At 46.4% G+C, this 19113-nt stretch overlaps 1 protein-coding gene and 1 pseudogene across 3 annotated transcripts in view; both read left to right on the top strand.

The window, feature by feature from the left end:
• DZIP1L (DAZ interacting zinc finger protein 1 like) overlaps positions 1 to 19113 on the top strand; it is a 764020-nt gene that overhangs the window by 122884 nt on the left and 622023 nt on the right. The window lies entirely within an intron of this gene.
• LOC147683511 (uncharacterized) lies at positions 11352 to 13052 on the top strand (annotated as a pseudogene).

Genomic DNA, 19113 nt, shown 5'->3' with positions numbered 1-19113 from the left:
CCGGCGGGCGAGCCCCCGCGCTTTGTCGTCGGTCCTCGCAGAGGTCAAAGATCGCCTACCAAACTGGGAGAGGGGCTGGCAGGAAGTCTCTGTTTTCCCTATCAAAAAGTGACACATCACTTCCCTGCCCCGCTTCCTTCTTCCTACCCAGGCCTTAGAGTCTGTTTAAAATGGCGTGACCCAGGGGTGTCATGCCATATGGTCTCTGAGAGCCCCTCCACCCCTCTCGCTGCCTTCTCTCCAGAACAGTTTGGTGCCTGACACCAGGTGTCAGCTGCTGATGGATGAACCGGCAGCTTCACTCATCTTCTGTTCCTGGAGTGGAGGCATTCGCCCTTGGTATGCTTGTTGTGCAGAGCTGGGCCTCTGAGGCTACAGCTTGAGGAGGAAGGAAATTAATTCAGCCTGGCAGGGTCAGACCTAGCCAGGCCCTGGTTAGGAGCTGACTCGGAGAAATAGGACATTTCTAGATGACCCAAAAGCAGTACAAGTATGACTTTGGACTCTGCAGAATACTTCTTTTCACATAAGTTAAAGTGGAGTATAGTGTATGTCTGGAATTTGTAGGCCCTAGAAAAGTGAAACTAGCCCAGGTGCTCTCACCCTCATAGGAGAATAATGAAGTGAAAAACGGTAAAGCACACTGACTTTCCCTGGCATGTTTCATCCCACTGTATAAAGCCTATTCCATGTCACACCCAGCTCTGCTTAATTCCTGCTATACCATTCTATCTGTACCTGCTCTTGGGATGGGCATGCCAGGAATCTCCCCTGCGCAACCCCTACACATGTGCACACGCATGTACACGTGTCTGCATGTAAGCAGCGCAGCGGCCTAGTCAAGCCAGGGGGACACCGGTAAAATCCACATGTAGTCTCTTCCATCATGAGTTCACTGTGGGTGATTCCCAACTTATGAGGCTATACCACAGTAAAAGCTCCACAATTAAGTGTCCAAAAATCAAACAAGCATTTGCAATGCACTAGGTCTCGCATTTGCGAGAGTTTGAGCATTTGGCATTGTAAATGGCCATGCGTTTCATTTATGTGTTTTGAAAACCTGCAGGTATTGTGTAAACACGCACCTTGTACTTTTAGGCGTTTCTTACGACAGGCAAGGCTGGCAGTAACTGTGCCTCTTTGGACTTGTAGTCCATGCTTACCAGAAGCAAGGCTTGCGGTAAAAGACGCAGTTACTGCCAGCCTTGCTTTTCGTAAGCGTTAAGCTTTGGAGTTATTAAAAAGTTCTGTAGACTTTTAGGCACACGTCATATAGAATACGGATTAAGAAGGGAAAGGATGAAGCCTTGCGGTTAGAGCTGTCAACCTCGAAGCTGGGGAACTGTGTTTGAGTCTTGCAAACGAAGCTAAACATCCTGTGATTCTGGGCAAATCACTTAATTTTCCCATGCCTAACAAAAATGAATGTGTCTGTCTGTAAGGAAACTGGTGCTCATGTAAAGCGCTCTGATACCTGATGTCTTCGGTCTAGTTCGCGCTACATAAAACTCTTTTAAAAAAAAAATGTTTAGGAAGACTAGGTGACCATATGTATATGTAAATAGCACCAGATAACAGTGTAAATACATTATAAAAACGGCTTTTGTGATATAGGTCAGGACTAAGCATGGGCGAATTTTGCAAATCTCACGTTCGCGAATTTTGCGGATTTGCGAACTCGCAATCCGCAAAATCCGCGAATTCTCGCGAATTTGCGGATTTTTTTTTTTGTGTTTGCGCGGGTTTCTGCCAGTTCGCAAGGGTTTTGTACAATTTCGCAAACGCGAACTTACCTGTCGGGTCGCAAGTTTTGCGAACTTGTTGTTTCTACGTGTCCAGCCTGTTTGGGACACTCTTCTTCATCACTGCCACCCTCTGTCACCACTGCCACTCTCTGACTACTCATGCCACCCTCTGGCCCACCCATGCCACCCTCTGTTTCATCACAGCACCCTCTGGTTGTCCAGTGTACATTATTGTGGCAAAGCAAAGCACACCTTCCCTGCCTCAAGTGACCTGAATTAATTTGGGGCTGATTAAAGTGTCACAGAATATTTTTTTAGCTGGCACCTGCTTCCTTAGTGCTTCCTGATTAGTGATCTTTTGCACTTGCTAAGTGCTTTCATTGTTGCAAAATTAGTTACAACACCTGCCCTGCCCCAACTGACAATAATGAATTAGGGGCTGATTAATGTGTCAATGGATTTGAACTTCCAGCCTGGCTCCTGCTTGTCTCCCTTAGCTGTAATGCAGGACCTTTGTGGCATATGTGTAACTATTCTGAGGGTCAGAGCAGGGTCACATAATAGTTGCAAGTAGGCAACTGAACTCTGGAGGGGACCCTCAGGAAGCACTACAGGAAATGGCTACTAATGATGAGCTTGAACTTTTGAACCTGGTAAGTAGTTTCAGTTTTGCTAAGATCGTATTTCTGCAATTAAGCGCTTATTCGCGGGGCGCGAAGTTGAACTGGGAAGCCGCGAACTCACGCGAACAGTGCGAGCAAGCCAAAAAATCCGCTGCTCGCGGATTTGCGGATTTTGCGGGAAATTCGCGAATCTCGCGGATTGCGAATTTACCGAAAATCCGCAAAATCCGCGAGCGGAACGGATTTTCCGCCCATACTTAGTCAGGACATCATTTCCCTAGCGAGGCGTGTATCGGGGAATGTTCACATGCACAAACACAGCGTATCCATTCATTCCATATTTGTCTGTCAGGAAAAACATCCTTACTGTCACTTTAAAGAAGAAACTTTCCCTGAAGTTTGAGACCGTAAGGAAAATATGATGGGATTGAATTGATTGGATGCAGAAAGCATGGGGTCAGGTTGCCTTGGCCCGGACTCAAACTTAAAACCTGCCTGCAAATCACTGCAGATGTCAGAAACGAGTGTTTAAGGTGTGCCTAGAAAAGGATGTTTCTCTGGGACTGTTTTTTATCAGAAGATGCCTATAGAACGTGCTCCCGATGTGATATTGCAGAGAATCAGAGTAACAGTTAAAATGTTTCTGGAGTGCAAAATTAATTCTTATATTTTTATTATGACTACATTGTACTCCAAAAAACACGTAACTTTGGTGGTGTATGATAATAGCTAAATATACACTAATGAATGTTAGATCCCAAAAAATTGGGAACATGCATAGGGTCATTTAATTTCGAGGGATAGTCCTTAATTTGTAAGCAAACTGTATATGTATATGTTTTAACCTCACAGCAAGCATTGGAGCTGGTGCACTGCAGATTCCTCAGAGAGATTAATAAACTGAAATACTGATGATTTTTCTACATACCAAAGGGCTGCCGGTGCCTCGCAGTGATGGCATGAGAAAGCATGGTGGGCGGTTTCATTCATCCAATAAACTGTGCAGGCAGGGCGTTAGAGCGAGGGGATGGAGCACAAACACATTCACAAACTGAGCGTGTATGCTGAAGAGAGGAGGCTGCATTACATTTTACAGCTTGAAATTAATATCTTCTGCTCTTTTTTTCTCCTTAGTCCGACTTTTCTTGCGGTTGTGTCTTTCTTCTCTATCTGTGAAGGCTGCAGCTCAGCTTGATGCAAACGTGCCCCGACAGTAAATTAAAGAACCACAGAAGTTTGTCGGTAGGCAGGAGCAGATTCCTTGTGACACGCACAAAAGTGTGGTGTTACTGTTTGTAGCTCTTTGTCCTAATCTATGCGCCTGAATGCGGTCCTCTAGCAGCTGTATGCAATCAATAAATGAGATTACTCTTTTAGGTTTGCTAATTGTAGGTTTCGCTCTAAAGTGCTGAGAAGCACATGTGCATGCGTGGTATACAAATATTATTATCATAACCTAACATACATTCAATGGTAAGTTCTGACCTGCTGTAAGGAAGGAGTGCAGGTATTGTGACTGGATTAGGCACTTTAGTCAAATATACGGAACACTCAGAAAAGCGAGAGTACATATGAGACTTTGGGCCTGGTTTTATCAAAGGGTTTTTGTCATCCTGTGTCTACGGGAAAATGTGATACATGTTAGTTATCCAGTATTAGGGTATCTTTCATAGATTCACATGCCTGAATCATTCCCCGTCGTCGGGATGGGAGCCCCCAGTACATAAATAAAGTAATGTCCCATTATACATATAGAGTAATAGGCCAAAGGCCCCACATTAGTAACATATCCATGTCCTTTTGTAAAAAGGACCAAACTCTAGAGAAGAGCCAATTAGCTATCACCTCCCTCTAGAACCCTCCTGGAAGGAGCTCCTGTCCCTCAGATTTTCTACCGCACGTCGTGCTAAGGGAGTCTCCTCTGAGCTCTGCTCAGTTTATTTATTTCTAAAGTTTTATATAGCGCGGACTAGATCCCGAAGGATATCAGAGAGCTTCTCATCTGGTTTTCCAGTGTTTTTCTGGCTTAATATTTCATCTTCTGACTGAAGTTCCTTGGTATCCTCATGGCTGAGACCCCTAAGAAGGGACTTTTTAGGCCCTGTGGTTCCTGTGGAAAAAAGAGTCTACATTTGAATGACCAACATCAAGATTGTCTCTCCTGACTTTATCTGGACCATTCTTCTAAAGATTGCAAGGTATGTCGTACCTTCTCCACAAATACCCTCAAAGATAGGGAGGGACGCCTTTTAATATGGCTACAAAGGCTGAAAGACAGGGACCAACTGGAGTCTTCTGAGGAGAGTGAGGGCTCTTCAATATCCTCTAAATCCTTTCAAAAAAGACCAAGGTTGCTTCCCCGGGCCCTTCGCCAAAGCCTCCTCAACAGAAGACACTTAAAAAGTCTTCAGAGGTCCATTCTAAGGCTCTACCATCGAAGGTGTCCTCTCAGGAAGTTCCCACTCATTCGATGACGACATCGTCAACGACGACTTCAGCGACGAGAGCGACAAGAAGATTCATCGACGACAACTGTCTCCACGTCGGTGGCGACGTCGTCATTAACCTCGTCGACGATAACGACTCCATCGGCGATGGCAGGTAAGACCTTCGAAGCAACCGTCGACGCTACGATCGCCGACGACTGGGTCGTCGACGAGCTCGATGACCAAGACAACCCCGTCCCCGCCATCGGCGACGAAAGGTCCGTCGACGAACACCATACCATCAACGAGATCTCCACCTGTGATGACGAACGTGTCGACAACGGCTCCGTCGACGATAACTCCATCGACTACGACACCTGTCGACGTTTTACCGTTGACGGCCACACCGTCGATGGGCTCGTCGTCGACGACGGATCCAAGTCTGAAAAGCACATATGTGCATCTAAACATCACGAAGAAGAAATGGACGCCGGCCCTAACATCTCCAAGTAGGGTCCAACAACTGCCTCCAGCATGTCCTCTGGAAGAGGAGGATTCGGAAAAGGGTAGCATGTTTGAAACAGCGACAAGCCCCTCTGAACTTACTGTAAAATATCAAAAAAGTTCTGATGAGGAAGACCAGGATCAGGAGGAAGAATATCAACCACCTCCTCCACCAATGGTTTGTCTTCCAGCCTCGTTGGTTTCGGACTTACAATACCTCATTACAGACGACAAACAGAGGTTGCCAACATCTCCTAAACCTCAACCCCCGGCGGTGTTTCCACCACCAAGACCACGGCCTCCACCTTTAAATTTACAGCCGGAACCTTTCATTTTTCTGCATCCTCCATCTACTGATGATGACGAGGAGGAAGATCAGCATGAAGAGGGGGAACTTCAAGACACCCAGTCTAACCATCATGAATGGGACAACTACGTAATTCCCTGTCCTGCTTCTCCAATGCCTGCACAGGCTGACTCACCACCTGAAGACATCTGGGGGTTCCATAACGCTGTTGAGAGAGCAGCTCTACATTTCCAAATACCCATGACTTTCCACTAACAGGATTGCTTCTTGTATGATTTTAGGGAGCCTTTCAAGAAGTCAGTAAGATCTATACCCATAATAGAATACCTATGGGATCAGGGTGTGAAGATTATGCAAAACCCTTCCTTGGTGCCTCCAGGGTTGCCTCGCCTGGATAAAAAATACAAGGCGCTCGATACGGCTCCAGCTTGCTCAATAGGACATCCCAAGCCGGGCTCGGTTATAACACAGGCGGCTCATAGAAAGTCAAAAATTCCTTCTGCCCCATTAACAGCTCCGCCGGATAAGGAAGGCCGAAGGTTGGATAACATCGGAAAGCGTTTTTCTTCAATGTGAGCATTGACAGTAAGATCGTCCAATGCTTTAACACTATTGGGGCAATACAATAGACAGTTATGGGCAGACATAGCTCCATATCCGGCAGCCTTGCCTGAAGACTCAAAGGAGGAGGCAAAGAAGATATTGCTTGAAGGTGAACGCTCAGCATCGGAAATAATAGACTGCGTGATGGATATTGCGTCAACTGAATTTCGTCAGCTGGCTGGCGCAGCAGTATTATGACGGCAAGGTTGGTTGAAGGCAACTTCTTTTCGACCTGAAATATAAACGTAGATCTTGGATATGCCCTATTATGGCTAGTTTCTTTTTGGGCCACAAATTGATGAGGCTCGCCAAAGTATAAAGAAAAATATGGACACAGTCAGAGCTTTGGGAACCCTCCAATTCAAAAATCCTTACTTTCGTGGATCAAGAGGGAGAGGGCAGTCCTCTTTTAGAGATGATTACCAATATCGGGCGTCCTACTCTTCTGGTCAACAACATCGACCACAGTATCAACAGCGTCAGCAGCAGCAGCAATCATCTTATGGTAAATCATCCTTTGGTGGTAAAGATCAACAAAAAGGCACTGCTCGACGACAATGACCCTTCACTTCAGCCAGTTTGCAGTTCATCTCCACCCTCAAAAATTGGAGGAAGAATTTCCCATTTTCTAACAAATTGGAAGCAAATTACAACTGACCGTTGGGTTCTACAATGAGTTCAATTCGGTCATTCACTGGAATTTATTCACATCTCTCCCCAAACCCCTCCCCGACCTATGCTTTTCAAAAATCTACATATACTTCTCAGGGAGATTTCTCTTATGCTCCGGAGGGAGCGATAGAAAGAGTTCCTCTTTCTCAATGGGGGAAAGGATTTTACTCCTGTTTTTTCCTGATACAGAAAAAGGAGAAGAAATGGAGACTAATTTTAGACTTCAGATTCCTCAACAAATTCTTGAAAAAGCAGTTGTTTTGTATGGTGACAATCCAGGAGGTTTTACAACTTCTAGATGCAGAAGATTACATGGTGTCTCTGGATCTTAAGGATGCTTATTTTCATATCCCTATTCACCAGAATCACAAAAGGTTCTTAAGGTTTGCAGTAGCGGGCAGACACTTTCAATTCCGCGCTTTCGGGCTCAAGTCTGCACCACGCATTTTTACGAAATGCCTTTCCCACAGTGGCTGCATATCTCAGGCAACAACACCATCAAGTTTTTCCATATCTGGACGACTGGCTAATCAAGGCACCATCCTTAGAAGACGCGTCCAGGTCTTCCAACGCTTGTCTACAGCTTTTCAATCGTTTGGGACACACACTCAATCGAGACAAACCAGTCCTTCTGCCTTCTCAGCGTATACATTTCCTAGGCGCTACCCTCGACACAAAACACGAGAAAGCTTTTCCATGAAAAAAATGAAAGAAAGGACAAGCTTCTGTCACTGGCTATTCTCATAACTTCCAAGAGGTCCTTGACAGTTCGCCTCTTCAAGTCCCTACTCGGAATGATGTCATCATGTATCTTACTGGTTCCACACTGCCGACTCCGCCTGCGCCCTCTCCGAGAGGCGCTCTCAGTGCAATGGGCCCAATGCACAGGTTCACTTGACAATATCATACGAATGACCCCTCAGATGGTCAAGGCTCTGCAATGGTGGATTTGTCCTCAGAACCTTTCTCAAGGATTGCCTTTCTTGCTTCTATCTTTGCCGCATATCATCACAACAGACGCCTCACTCGGAGGTTGGGGAGCTTTCCTCCAAGAACTGCAGATAAGTGGGAAGTGGTCCCCCTTCGATAAAGGGCTTCATATAAATCTCCTCGAACTACGAGCGGTCTTTCTTGCCCTTCAAGCTTTCCTTCCAAGAATCAAGAATTCTCTAGTGCTTGTGCGTATGGACAATATCACAACAATGCACTATCTCAACAAGCAGGGAGGGACTTGCTCTCTAACACTCTCTCGCTAGTCGCAAAAATTCTGGAACTGGTTGATCCTGTACAATATCTCCCTTCGGGCGGAGTATGTCCCTGGAACGGACAACGTTCTGGCCGATTCACTAAGCAGGCAACACACAACGTGTCACGAGTGGGAATTGGACCAGGGGATCCTCAACCAAATATTCTCACGATGGGGCACTCCTCTCATAGATCTATTCGCTACAAGGCAGAACGCCAAATGCCAACACTTCGCAAGCTGGCATCCCCAGAAGGGATCTCTTGGAAATGCATTTTCGATCGCATGGTGCAACGTCTTTGCATACGCTTTTCCACCGTTTCCAATGATTCCCAGAGTCCTCAGGAAATTGAAAGCGGAGCCTTGCACGATCATTCTAATAGCCCCAGATTGGCCACGCCAACATTGGTTCACAGAGCTTCACCTTCTTTCTCTGGAACCACCAATACAGTTAAAGCAGTTTCCTTCTCTCCTCACAATGAACGACCAGCAAGTCCAGCATCCGGATCCGGCATCTTTCTGGTTATCCGCTTGGCTCCTGAATTCAAAGAATTTCAGAATATAAATATTCTACCGGATTGTAGGGCCATTCTAGTTCGGGCTCGAGCAGACAGTAATAACAAGACATACTCTTTAAAGTGGAAGAGGTTTTGCATTTGGTGTAAAACTCTGAAAATACATCCTTTTTCTTCTTCTTCAGTACAAATATTGCCTTACCTTCTCCACTTGGTGAAATCAGGTCTTGCTCATGCCTGCATCAGTGTTCACTTGGCGGCAATATCCCGTTACAGAAGATCTTCTGCTGGCCCTTCTCTTTGGTCTCACAGATTGATCAAACAATTTCTTAAAGGCCTCATCAGGACTTTTCTTCCTGTGAAGACTTAACATCCTACTTGGCAGCTCAACACAGTCCTTAATCAGCGCATGAAACATCCCTTTGAGCCGATACACAGGGCTGATCTTAAGTATCTCTCTTGGAAAACTGCACTCTTTCTCGCCCTTACTTCAACAAGAAGAGTAAGTGAGCTCCAGGCTTTCTCAATTCAAGGGCCTTTTCTGCAATTCAAACAAGACAGAGTGATATTACGAACAAACCCAAAATTTGTACCAAAGTTCCCGTCGGACTTCCATCTCAACGAGCCTGTGGTCGTATGCTCTTTCTTTCCAAATCCTCACACTATGGCAGAGAGGACTCTACCTTCTCTGGATCTTAAACACTGCCCAAAGTTTTATAAAGAGGCTTTGAGCCTGGATTGCATGACCAAAAACCCCTGGATGAAATATCTTAGGACCAGTTTTAGTAAGGAGGGACGTCCGGATCTGTTTTTAAATCCGGCAGGATACACCAGGAAGGAGGTTGTGTACATTAAACAGTCCTTTGCTACACGGAAAAGATTGGAGAGGGAGGAAAAGGAACTGTGCAAACCCAATGCTCGTCTCCAGATACTGCTTAAAACCGTGCCTAGTGTAGAACCTTACCTGCTCTGGCCAGTAACATCATATGAGCGTTTTTTATTAGTCAGGTTCCGGTTCAACTTGTTCCACCTACTTTTAGCAGTCCCGTGGGGATGTCACAAAGGGACAGTGTTAGCAACCTGTGGCTGCGACAATCTGTCTCCACAGGATCTGCTGCACTTTGTATTCTTTTGTAAATTCTATGAATTCCCCAGGGCTTTTTATCTTAAACCTCTTTTAAAAAGGCTACATTTTGTTCAAGTTCGCCCGGCCCTCTTTTATTTGCAACTGTTAAAACCTGATTGTATACCTTTTGTGATCGTTTTTTTAAGGTGTTCAATGAAATATAGGAAATGCCTGGACCCTTAGTCTGTATAAAATGAATCCCTGATTAAGGTTTATGCAAAGTGTAATAACAGTTACACTAGAACTGAAGACCCTAACGGTTTTATCCTTGCTGTTGTGTAATGTGGATTATCATAATGTGAATTTTTATTGTATTCTTTATGCTCCAGTATTAGGGGTGTCTTTCATAGATTCACATGCCTGAATCATTCCCCGTCGTCGGAGTGGGAGTCCCACGGTACATAAAAAAAGCAATAATATGCCATAATACATATAGCAAATATCAGAAGTACCCAACTAGGAAGTAAAGTAGCACCAGCTACAGTAGAAAAAACCTTCACCATCGTGACTATCCTAGTCATTATGTATTAGTCCAAACTGCAGCCAATCAGGCGACAGCACACACCAGAATGTTCTCCCCAGAGGCTCAGGCTCTCAGATTTTCTACCGCACGTCGTGTGAAGGGAGTCTCCCTGAGCTCTGCTCAGTTTTCTTCAAGATTAGTTAGTTTCTTCAAGTTTTTCTGATGCCTACTTCTAAATCCCTGTTCAGGGCCTGTGATTCTTGTGGGAAGCTTAGGCTATTCAAAGAAGATCCCCACAAGAAATGTTCATATTGCCTTTATCCTGACCATAAGGCAAAGGAGTGCAAGATCTGCCGGACCTTCCCCCCTAAGACCATCAAGGACAGAGAAGGACGACTGCTGTTGTGGCTTAACAGACTCAAGGACAAGGAGGACCCTTTGTCTGAGGTAGGAAGCATTGCCTCTGGTTCTTCACTAATTTCTATTAAGAGGAAGGCTGAAACTGAAGTTTCATCTCCAAGGGCGAAGGTGACATAGAAGGCCAAATCCTCTCTGGATTCTTCTGGGCCTAGTGTTTCAAAAAAGACTCTTCCACCTGTTGAGATGGATAGTACGCCCTCTAAGAAGTCTGGGAAATCTGCAGTTCCCAAGAAATCTTCAAAGTCTGTGCCTCCTCAGTTGCCACCTTTGACAATTTCAACGTCAAAAAAGGATTGTGTTTCCTCTCATGTTGCCACGTCTACCACCTGCACGATGACTTTCTCCTCACCTAAGCCAGCTCTAGTGATGTCTTCGGACTCATCGCCTACGCTGGTTCATGTGCAGATCAGGCCTATCTCGTCGTCGACTATAGTCCCGTCGACGACGGCTAAGGTACCGTCAACGAGCTCCTCGTCTACGAATCTAATGTCGACGGTTGGCCCCCCGTCGACGAAGAAAATTGTGCCGTCGACGAGAGCATCGTCGATGGCACAATTGTCTTTGTCAACGGGGAGCCAATGACGTTACCGTCGACAATGAAATCCACGTCGACGAAGCTACCGTCGACAACCTCGACGACGTTACCGTCGACGAAGATATCATCTAAAAAGTCATCGTCGACGAAGATAGATCAATCGTCGACGATGGTACAGTCGACGAGGCAAACAATTCAGCAGCAAAAAGCAGGTTAGTCGGCGACGGAGGTGCCGCCACTGTCAAGCTGCACTACCTTACAAGTCTGGTCAGCACAGTCATCGGGGATACTTTTACCATCACCTGCAACTACAGCTACGCTGTTAAAGAAAAGGGCTACTAATGAGGCGATTCCTTCTACGCTGGTAGTGCCAGAGAAACTTTTGGATTCGGATTCGGAAGGATCCTATGAAGATGAAAACTTTGGAGCGGCCAGAAGTCCGTCTGACCTCCAAATTAAGATTCAAGACGATACGGAGGAAGATATGCATGAAACGGAGCCTTTATCACACGAGGACCGGCCTGCTCCCGGCATGCAAATGCCTGAGGAATTATTTCGCAATCTACAGTACATGCTCAGCGACTACTATAGGCGTTTCCCACCTTCAGAGTCAGGTGACTCTCAGGTATCTACGCCAAGACCTAAAACAGCGACGCCGCTTTCAAAGAAGGCACAGCTAGTTGTTTCTGTGACGTTGGAGGAAGGACGTCCAGCATTGTCTGCGTCACAAGTCACAGCTCCTCAAACAGGAGATGAAGAGTACTCAGATCATGAGGAGCAGGAAGAAGGAGAATTAGACAATAGGTCAGAATCGTCGGAGTATGAGGATTACAATGCAAACACGCCCTCTCCGGCAGAACCTACAACATCAGAGTCACCTCCTGTGGACATTGCCTCATTCCACAAGATCATGGATAGAGCAACAAGGAGGTTCATGATAACTATGGAGTCAAAACAAGAGGACTGCTTCTTGTATGACTTCAAGTCTTCGCCACAAAAACAGAGTTGGACCATTCCAATCATAGAATTCATATGGAAGGAAGGACTGAAGATCATGTCCAAGCCAAATTCTTTGCCAGCAGTGCTCCCGAGAGTGGATAAAAAATATAGGGCGCCAAATTCATCTCCAGCGTGCCTCATTGGACAAGCGAAAGCAGACTCTGTGGTAGCGCAGGCAGCGCAAAAGAGGTCTACTAACCCAACATCTCAGGTCTCTGTTCCGCCAGATAAAGACGGGAGACATCTAGATTCTATCGGGAAAAAAGTTTGTACAATTGCAGCTACAACTATTAGAGCCGCTAACTCTCTAGCCATATTAGGGAGATACGATAGGCAGATGTGGTCGGACATCTCGCCGTATGTGGACAAACTTCCCGAGCCAGATCGGGCTGAAGCAAAGAAGATCCTTCAGGAAGGAGAGTGCGTCTCGTCTGAGATGATTGATGCTGCAGTGGACGTTGCTGCCACAGGTTTTCGTCAGCTAGCGGGTGCAGCTGTTCTCAGGAGGCAAGGATGGTTGAAGGCAACATCCTTTCGGCAGGAGGTCCAAACAAGGATTATAGATATGGCATTTGATGGAGAGTATTTATTTGGAAAGCATGTTGACGATGCTCTGGAAGCCATCAATAAGGATACTGAGACAGCACGTTCGCTTGGCACTTTACAATACAGGAAGTCTTCCTTTCGTGGAGCAAGAGGAAGAGAAAATTTCTCTAATAGAGGAGGCTATAACCAACAGCGCTCCTATACTTCCGCCCAGGGAAACCAAAGATACCAGCCATATCGTCATCAGACTTACGGACAGAGAAAAGGAAATTTCTCTCAGTCTCGAGGAAAATCCAACTATCGCGGAAGAGACAATAAAAAGTGAGAAACGCATCCTGCCGCCACTTTGTCCCAACCCAAACCAAATTGGAGGAAAAATATCCCAAAATTACTTAAATTGGTCCAAGATTACCACAGACAAATGGGTTCTGGATGTGTTAGCCAGAGGTCACATTTTGGAATTCGTAAAAACTCCTCCAAACTCCCCCCCCAAGAGGACCACCTCCAGCACATCTCAAGGAGCTGTTTGCCCAGATCAACACTATGATTCGAAAAGGAGCAATAGAAAGGGTACCTCATCATCAGAAAGGAAAAGGCTTCTACTCAAGATTTCTCCTTATTCGCAAGAAGTCGGGGGAATGGGGACCCATCCTCGACCTGCGTGCCCTCAACAAATTCCTCAAAAAACTGTCATTCAGGATGCTGACACTTCAAGAAATCCTCCAATTTCTTTCGGCGGGAGAGTATATGGCAACACTCGACCTTCAGGATGCATACTTCCATGTTCCAATTTTTCCCAGGCACCGGAAGTTTCTAAGGTTCAGAGTGGCTGGCAGGGACTTCCAGTTCAAAGTTCTTCCCTTTGGACTGCGCTCAGCCCCCAGAGTGTTCACGAAGATACTGGCCCCGGTGGCAGCCCACCTTCGGTTGCAGTCGATACAGATATATCCATATCTAGACGATTGCCTTATCAAGGCCAGTTCTTTCGACATGGTAAAAACTCACATTCAAAAAACTCTGTCACTGATGCAAAGCCTGGGTTTCTCAGTGGACTTCTAGAAATCGCACCTAACGCCAGCAAGGAGAAAGACTTTCTTGGGAGCGACACTGGACACCAAGCTCGCCCAAGTATTCATCTCAAAGGAGAGACAGGAAAAGATACGACTGTTGGCTGCGGCACTGTTGTTAAAAAGGTGCGTTTCAGTGCGCATGTTCAAGTCCTTCAAAGGGATGATTTCTTCCTGTATTCTTCTCACCCCCAACTGTAGTCTTCGGATGAGGCCCTTGCCAGAGGAGCTCAGTCGCCAGTGGATACAGGTGTCGGGGTCCTTCGAGGATATCATACAAATAACACCTCGAATGCGAGAAGCGATTCAATGGTGGAGTCAAGGTTGCAACATACAAGTGGGATGCTCTTTCCTCACGGAAGTGCCCAGGTTCATAGTGACGACAGACGCTTCAATGACAGGCTGGGGTGCACACCTCCAAGGCATGACGGTCAGCGGGAAATGGAACAAAATCCGAATGAGATGGCACATAAACAGGCTAGAATTGCACGCCATCTTTCTAGCCCTGAAGTCCTTTCAGGCGACCCTAGAAGGCGCCACAGTCTTGATTCGGACAGACAACACCACCTGCATGCATTATCTAAACAAGCAGGGAGGCACAAGATCAGCCCGGCTGTCGCACCAGGCACAAGAGATCTGGAGTTGGGCCCTGACTCACAATATCCATCTGTCAGCTGTCCATGTCCCGGGAATCGCAAATGTGTTAGCGGACTCTCTCAGCAGATCCACAGGCTGCACTCACGAGTGGGAACTAGACCGCATGTTTCAGACATGGGGGCATCCGGATCTGGACTTGTTTGCGTCGCACCAGAACCGGAAATGCCCATACTTTGCAAGCTGGGTTCCCCACAAGGACTCGTGCGGGGATGCCCTTTCGATGAGTTGGAATCAAATATTCGCTTACGCGTTTCCACCGATACCTCTGATCCCGAAAATCATCAAGAAGATGAAGAAGCAGCCATGCCGGTTGATACTGATTGCTCCACGATGTCCCCGGCAATACTGGTTCACCGAGCTACTCCTTCTCTCGGAATGCAACCCTATCCAACTTCCTCGCATTCCGAATCTTCTCTCCACCCAGAAGGGCAGGGTGTACCATCCGGACCCGAACTCGCTGAAATTGTCAGCTTGGCTCCTCAGCACATGGAATTTGCACACTTAAACATTCCACAGGATTGCCAGGAGGTACTGGCGAAGGCCAGAGCTCCATCTACGATCAAGACCTACAAACTTAAGTGGAGGCGTTTCTGTGCATGGTGCCAGTCTAATGGTCTTCATCCCATTCATGCCAAGCCAGAGCAAATTCTTCCCTCCTTTTTGCACTTGGCCAGATTGGGTTTGGCGCATTCTACTCTTAAGGTCTTCCTGGCTGCCATTTCTAGATTTCGTCAAGATGGATCAAATTATTTGTTTTCCATGCGGACCATACCGCAATTTTTCAAAGGATTGTTTCGTATGTTTCCGCCTGTGCGGAAACCTCCTCCTACATGGCATCTGAATGTCGTACTAACTCAGCTCATGTGTCACCCTTTCGAGCCGATCCATAAGGTGGACCTGAAATTTTTAACATGGAAAGTGTCATTGTTACTAGCTTTAACATCTGCTAGAAGGGTTAGCGATATTCAGGCATTTACCTCTAGATCGCCTTTCATCCAATTCAACACGGACTCGGTAGTACTACGTACTAATCCAACGTACATGCCAAAAGTGCCTTTGGATTTTCATCTGAATGAGCCGGTTGTCCTCAAGACATTCTTTCCAACCCCACAGTCTCCGGCTGAACGAGGACTGCATTCGTTGGATATTAGAAGATGTCTTAAGTTTTACCTATCAAGAACCTCTGCCATCCGCAAGACAGACCAACTGTTCGTGGCTTATGGCCGGCAGCACCAGGGCTGTGCAGTTTCAAAACAGACCATTGCTAGATGGGTCTCCTCTACAATTGGACTTTGTCATCAGCAGGCCGGTAGACCCTTACAGGCCTTGCCAAGAGCACATTCTACAAGGGCGGTTAGCTCTTCCACTGCCCTTTTTGCTGGTGTACCTCTTCGACAGATCTGCAGAGCTGCTACATGGTCTAGCAGACACACCTTTACTAGACACTACTGTCTAGATTCAGCAGACGATGCAGATGCTTCGGTTGGAAAAGCAGTGCTGCGCAATCTTTTCAAATAAGGTGAGCCTCTGTTTCCACCTCCTCTATGCTCTTTAGACGTTATTCAGATGTTGATGATTATTGTTATACTTGTATACTTTATGTATATATATATATATATATATATATATATATATATATATATATATATATATATATATATATATATATATATATATATATATATATTGATACTCTGACATCTACGAGTGTTATGCTAGGAGTACTGCTTACTATTCTGATTCAGGCATGTGAATCTATGAAAGACACCCCTAATACTGGAGAAGAACAATAGTTACTTACCTGTAAACAGGTGGTTCTCCAGTATTGGTGTCTTTCATAGATTCACATGCAACCCGCCCGCCTCCCCCCAGAGACTCACTCAGGCATTATAGGGTTTCACTCCTGTGCGAGAAAATCTGAGAGCCTGAGCCTCTGGGGAGAACATTCTGGTGGGTGCTGTCGCCTGATTGGCTGCAGTTTGGACTAATACATAATGACTAGGATAGTCACGATGGTGAAGGTTTTTTCTACTGTAGCTGGTGCTACTTTACTTCCTGGTTGGGTACTTCTGATATTTGCTTAATGTATTATGGCATATTATTGCTTTTTTTATGTACTGTGGGACTCCCACTCCGACGACGGGGAATGATTCAGGCATGTGAATCTATGAAAGACACCAATACGCCAAACGCTGCACTTTACCGGAGGATTTTCGAGCTGTTGTCATTGGCCTGTCCTTGCCCGTGGGGGTTCCGCTTCTCACCGCTACTGCTCGCAGCACCCGCTTCGCGGGTGCCGCTTCGCGGAGAGGCGAGGGGCAGAGGAGACTTTTGGACGCTTGGGGCAAGATCATCGGAGGCAGCTGAGGGAGCGCGCTGCAGGGACTCTAAAGACCAGGAGTCCCTGCGCTGCACAGGTGTGCACGGCCGCGCCCCCAGCGAGACCCGCCCACCGCGCCTGCAACGCCATTCATATTGGAGAACGCCGGCCGCTTCGCGGGACGCGAGCGAAGCCCGGGCAAAGGGCGGGCCCTCTACGGCCCTCAGAGGCCAGAGGAGGCCGGGCCGGGCCACATCTCTTTCCCGTTGACCAACGAGTGATAAAGGTCAGGATCCTAAGTCTTTTTTCCTTGTACAAACCCGGGTACTACCTCATTGCCCTGATATAAATATGAGGAAGGGTCTGAAAACCGGTAGAATGCCTGTTCTACGTTCTAAAACTAGACAAAAAGAAATTGCCCCGCAACCGGTCCCTACCCTCACAGCAATCGATATCATGCTACAACAAACTATAGGGGCTGTATCTTCTGCGATTGCTAATACCGAAAGGAGGTTATCTTTGCCGCCAACAATATTTTTGTCTGACACCCAGGAGGCGGCAGTTGATCTTGTGGGTCCTTCACAAGATGTTACTGACGATCTGGACTTAAGCCTCGGAGTCACCGCCTCCTTCGTCGATCTTCCATGTGGTCAGCCTTTAACTGAACAGCAGGGAAACCTTCAAAATATGTCACCCAATCCAGTTCCTTTAAGGGCCCACGGAACGACAATCAGTGCATCGCCAGGACTAGGGAACGCAGGTCCTACTAAGAGCGAACCTAAGCCAAAGAAAAAGCCCAAAAATAATACAAGGAACCATAACTTAGTGTCACCCGCTCCAAATTCTGCATCAGGCATATCCTGTTGGGTCAAAAAAATGGTAGCTGATCTAAAATCGGATCTTGAAGCCACGATAACTGCTCATATTAAGCCCCTAATGTCCAAAATTGATAGATTGACATCACTGATCAACACTAAATGGACTGGTTCTAATAAAGCAAGTGGAAACGTGCCAATACAGTCACACGGAAAATCAAAAGAAGTGCCCCTGGGAAATACCACTAGTAGCAAACCCTCAAAAGATGCTACCACCAAGGCCAAAATATTACCAGTAAACTCAGGAGTAGTAACTCAACATCTGACTCAAATGGGGGAAAAATCTGCTGCCCCTCCCCCAACTCTTAGCGTTACTGGCTCTACCCTGGAGACTCAAACAAACTCAGGTCCTAAACAAGTGCCTAATCAACCAGTAAAGGGTTCTAAAAGTTTGGATACTAACCTAACATCAACCTCCTCTCCAAACAAGATCCAAGAACCAAAAACAAGGCCGGCTCGCTTTAAGACAATCAACTTGCCACCGGAAGTTTCACCTTTTGTGGTTGTATTGACGGGTGTACCACCACTGAAGGAGGGAAGAAGAGAAACCTTTGTTGAATTGAAAAATAAGTGTGCCCAGTGGCTCCAGCTGCACAAACCGTTACCCCTGCATAAGTGTGGTGAAATACTTGCAGTTAGAAGAGGAGAGTGGGTGGGAAGAAATACCAAGACTATAGCAGGAGACGTTGTAACTGTCAACTTCAGGGATACAGGGGTAGTGAATTATATATGCAATGCACCTAGTAGTGGACCAGCCTCTCAAATTCATCCACTTCCTCTATCCTACTTTCTACCTATGGCACCAAGACAACAACCCCCAAGATTCAACTATCCAATCAATAGAGGGTACACACATGCTCCGCAACACACTATCCACCAGTGGCAGCAACCATGGCAAGGTCCACCTGTAGTCGACCCCTTTCTATCTCAGTTTGCTCACTGGAATAGATTTTGTGCCCTCGATGAGGTAGATTGACTCACTTTTGAGGAAACTTCCTGCTTACATCTGGACTTGAATAGGGGCGAGGAGAAGGGCTCACAAATTATATTGCATCCGATAAGCCCCAATCCTCCAACCATGATGGTCACTAGCCAGACCCAGTTAACATCTTCTGTTCTAGAAAGGGAATGTTCAGAACCCCAAAGCCATAGTGACACTATTAGCATTAAAAGCAAAACTGCCAAGGAAAAAATAAAAATCCTTAGCTGGAACCTTGCAGGCATTTATAGAAAATTGGGTCTACCCGAGTGGAGCGATTTGGTTGAAGCTCATAAGATCTGCATGTTCCAGGAGACCTGGAGCACTGAACCACTCCACCGGGTCGGATTTGTAACCTACTTTGTCCCAGTTGAGAAACCCAGGCATGGGAAGGGGCGTCCCTCGGGGGGCCTCCTTATCTGGGTAAGCATTTCCCTCAACTGCCGAATAACACCCAAGCAGGTAAACAGCCCAGATATTTTAGGAAT

This window comes from Lissotriton vulgaris, chromosome 11 (assembly GCF_964263255.1).
Source record: "Lissotriton vulgaris chromosome 11, aLisVul1.2, whole genome shotgun sequence".
NCBI classification, from domain to species: Eukaryota; Metazoa; Chordata; class Amphibia; order Caudata; family Salamandridae; genus Lissotriton; species Lissotriton vulgaris.
Note: the sequence above shows the minus strand (reverse complement) of the source record. Positions and strands in the feature narration are given on the sequence as shown.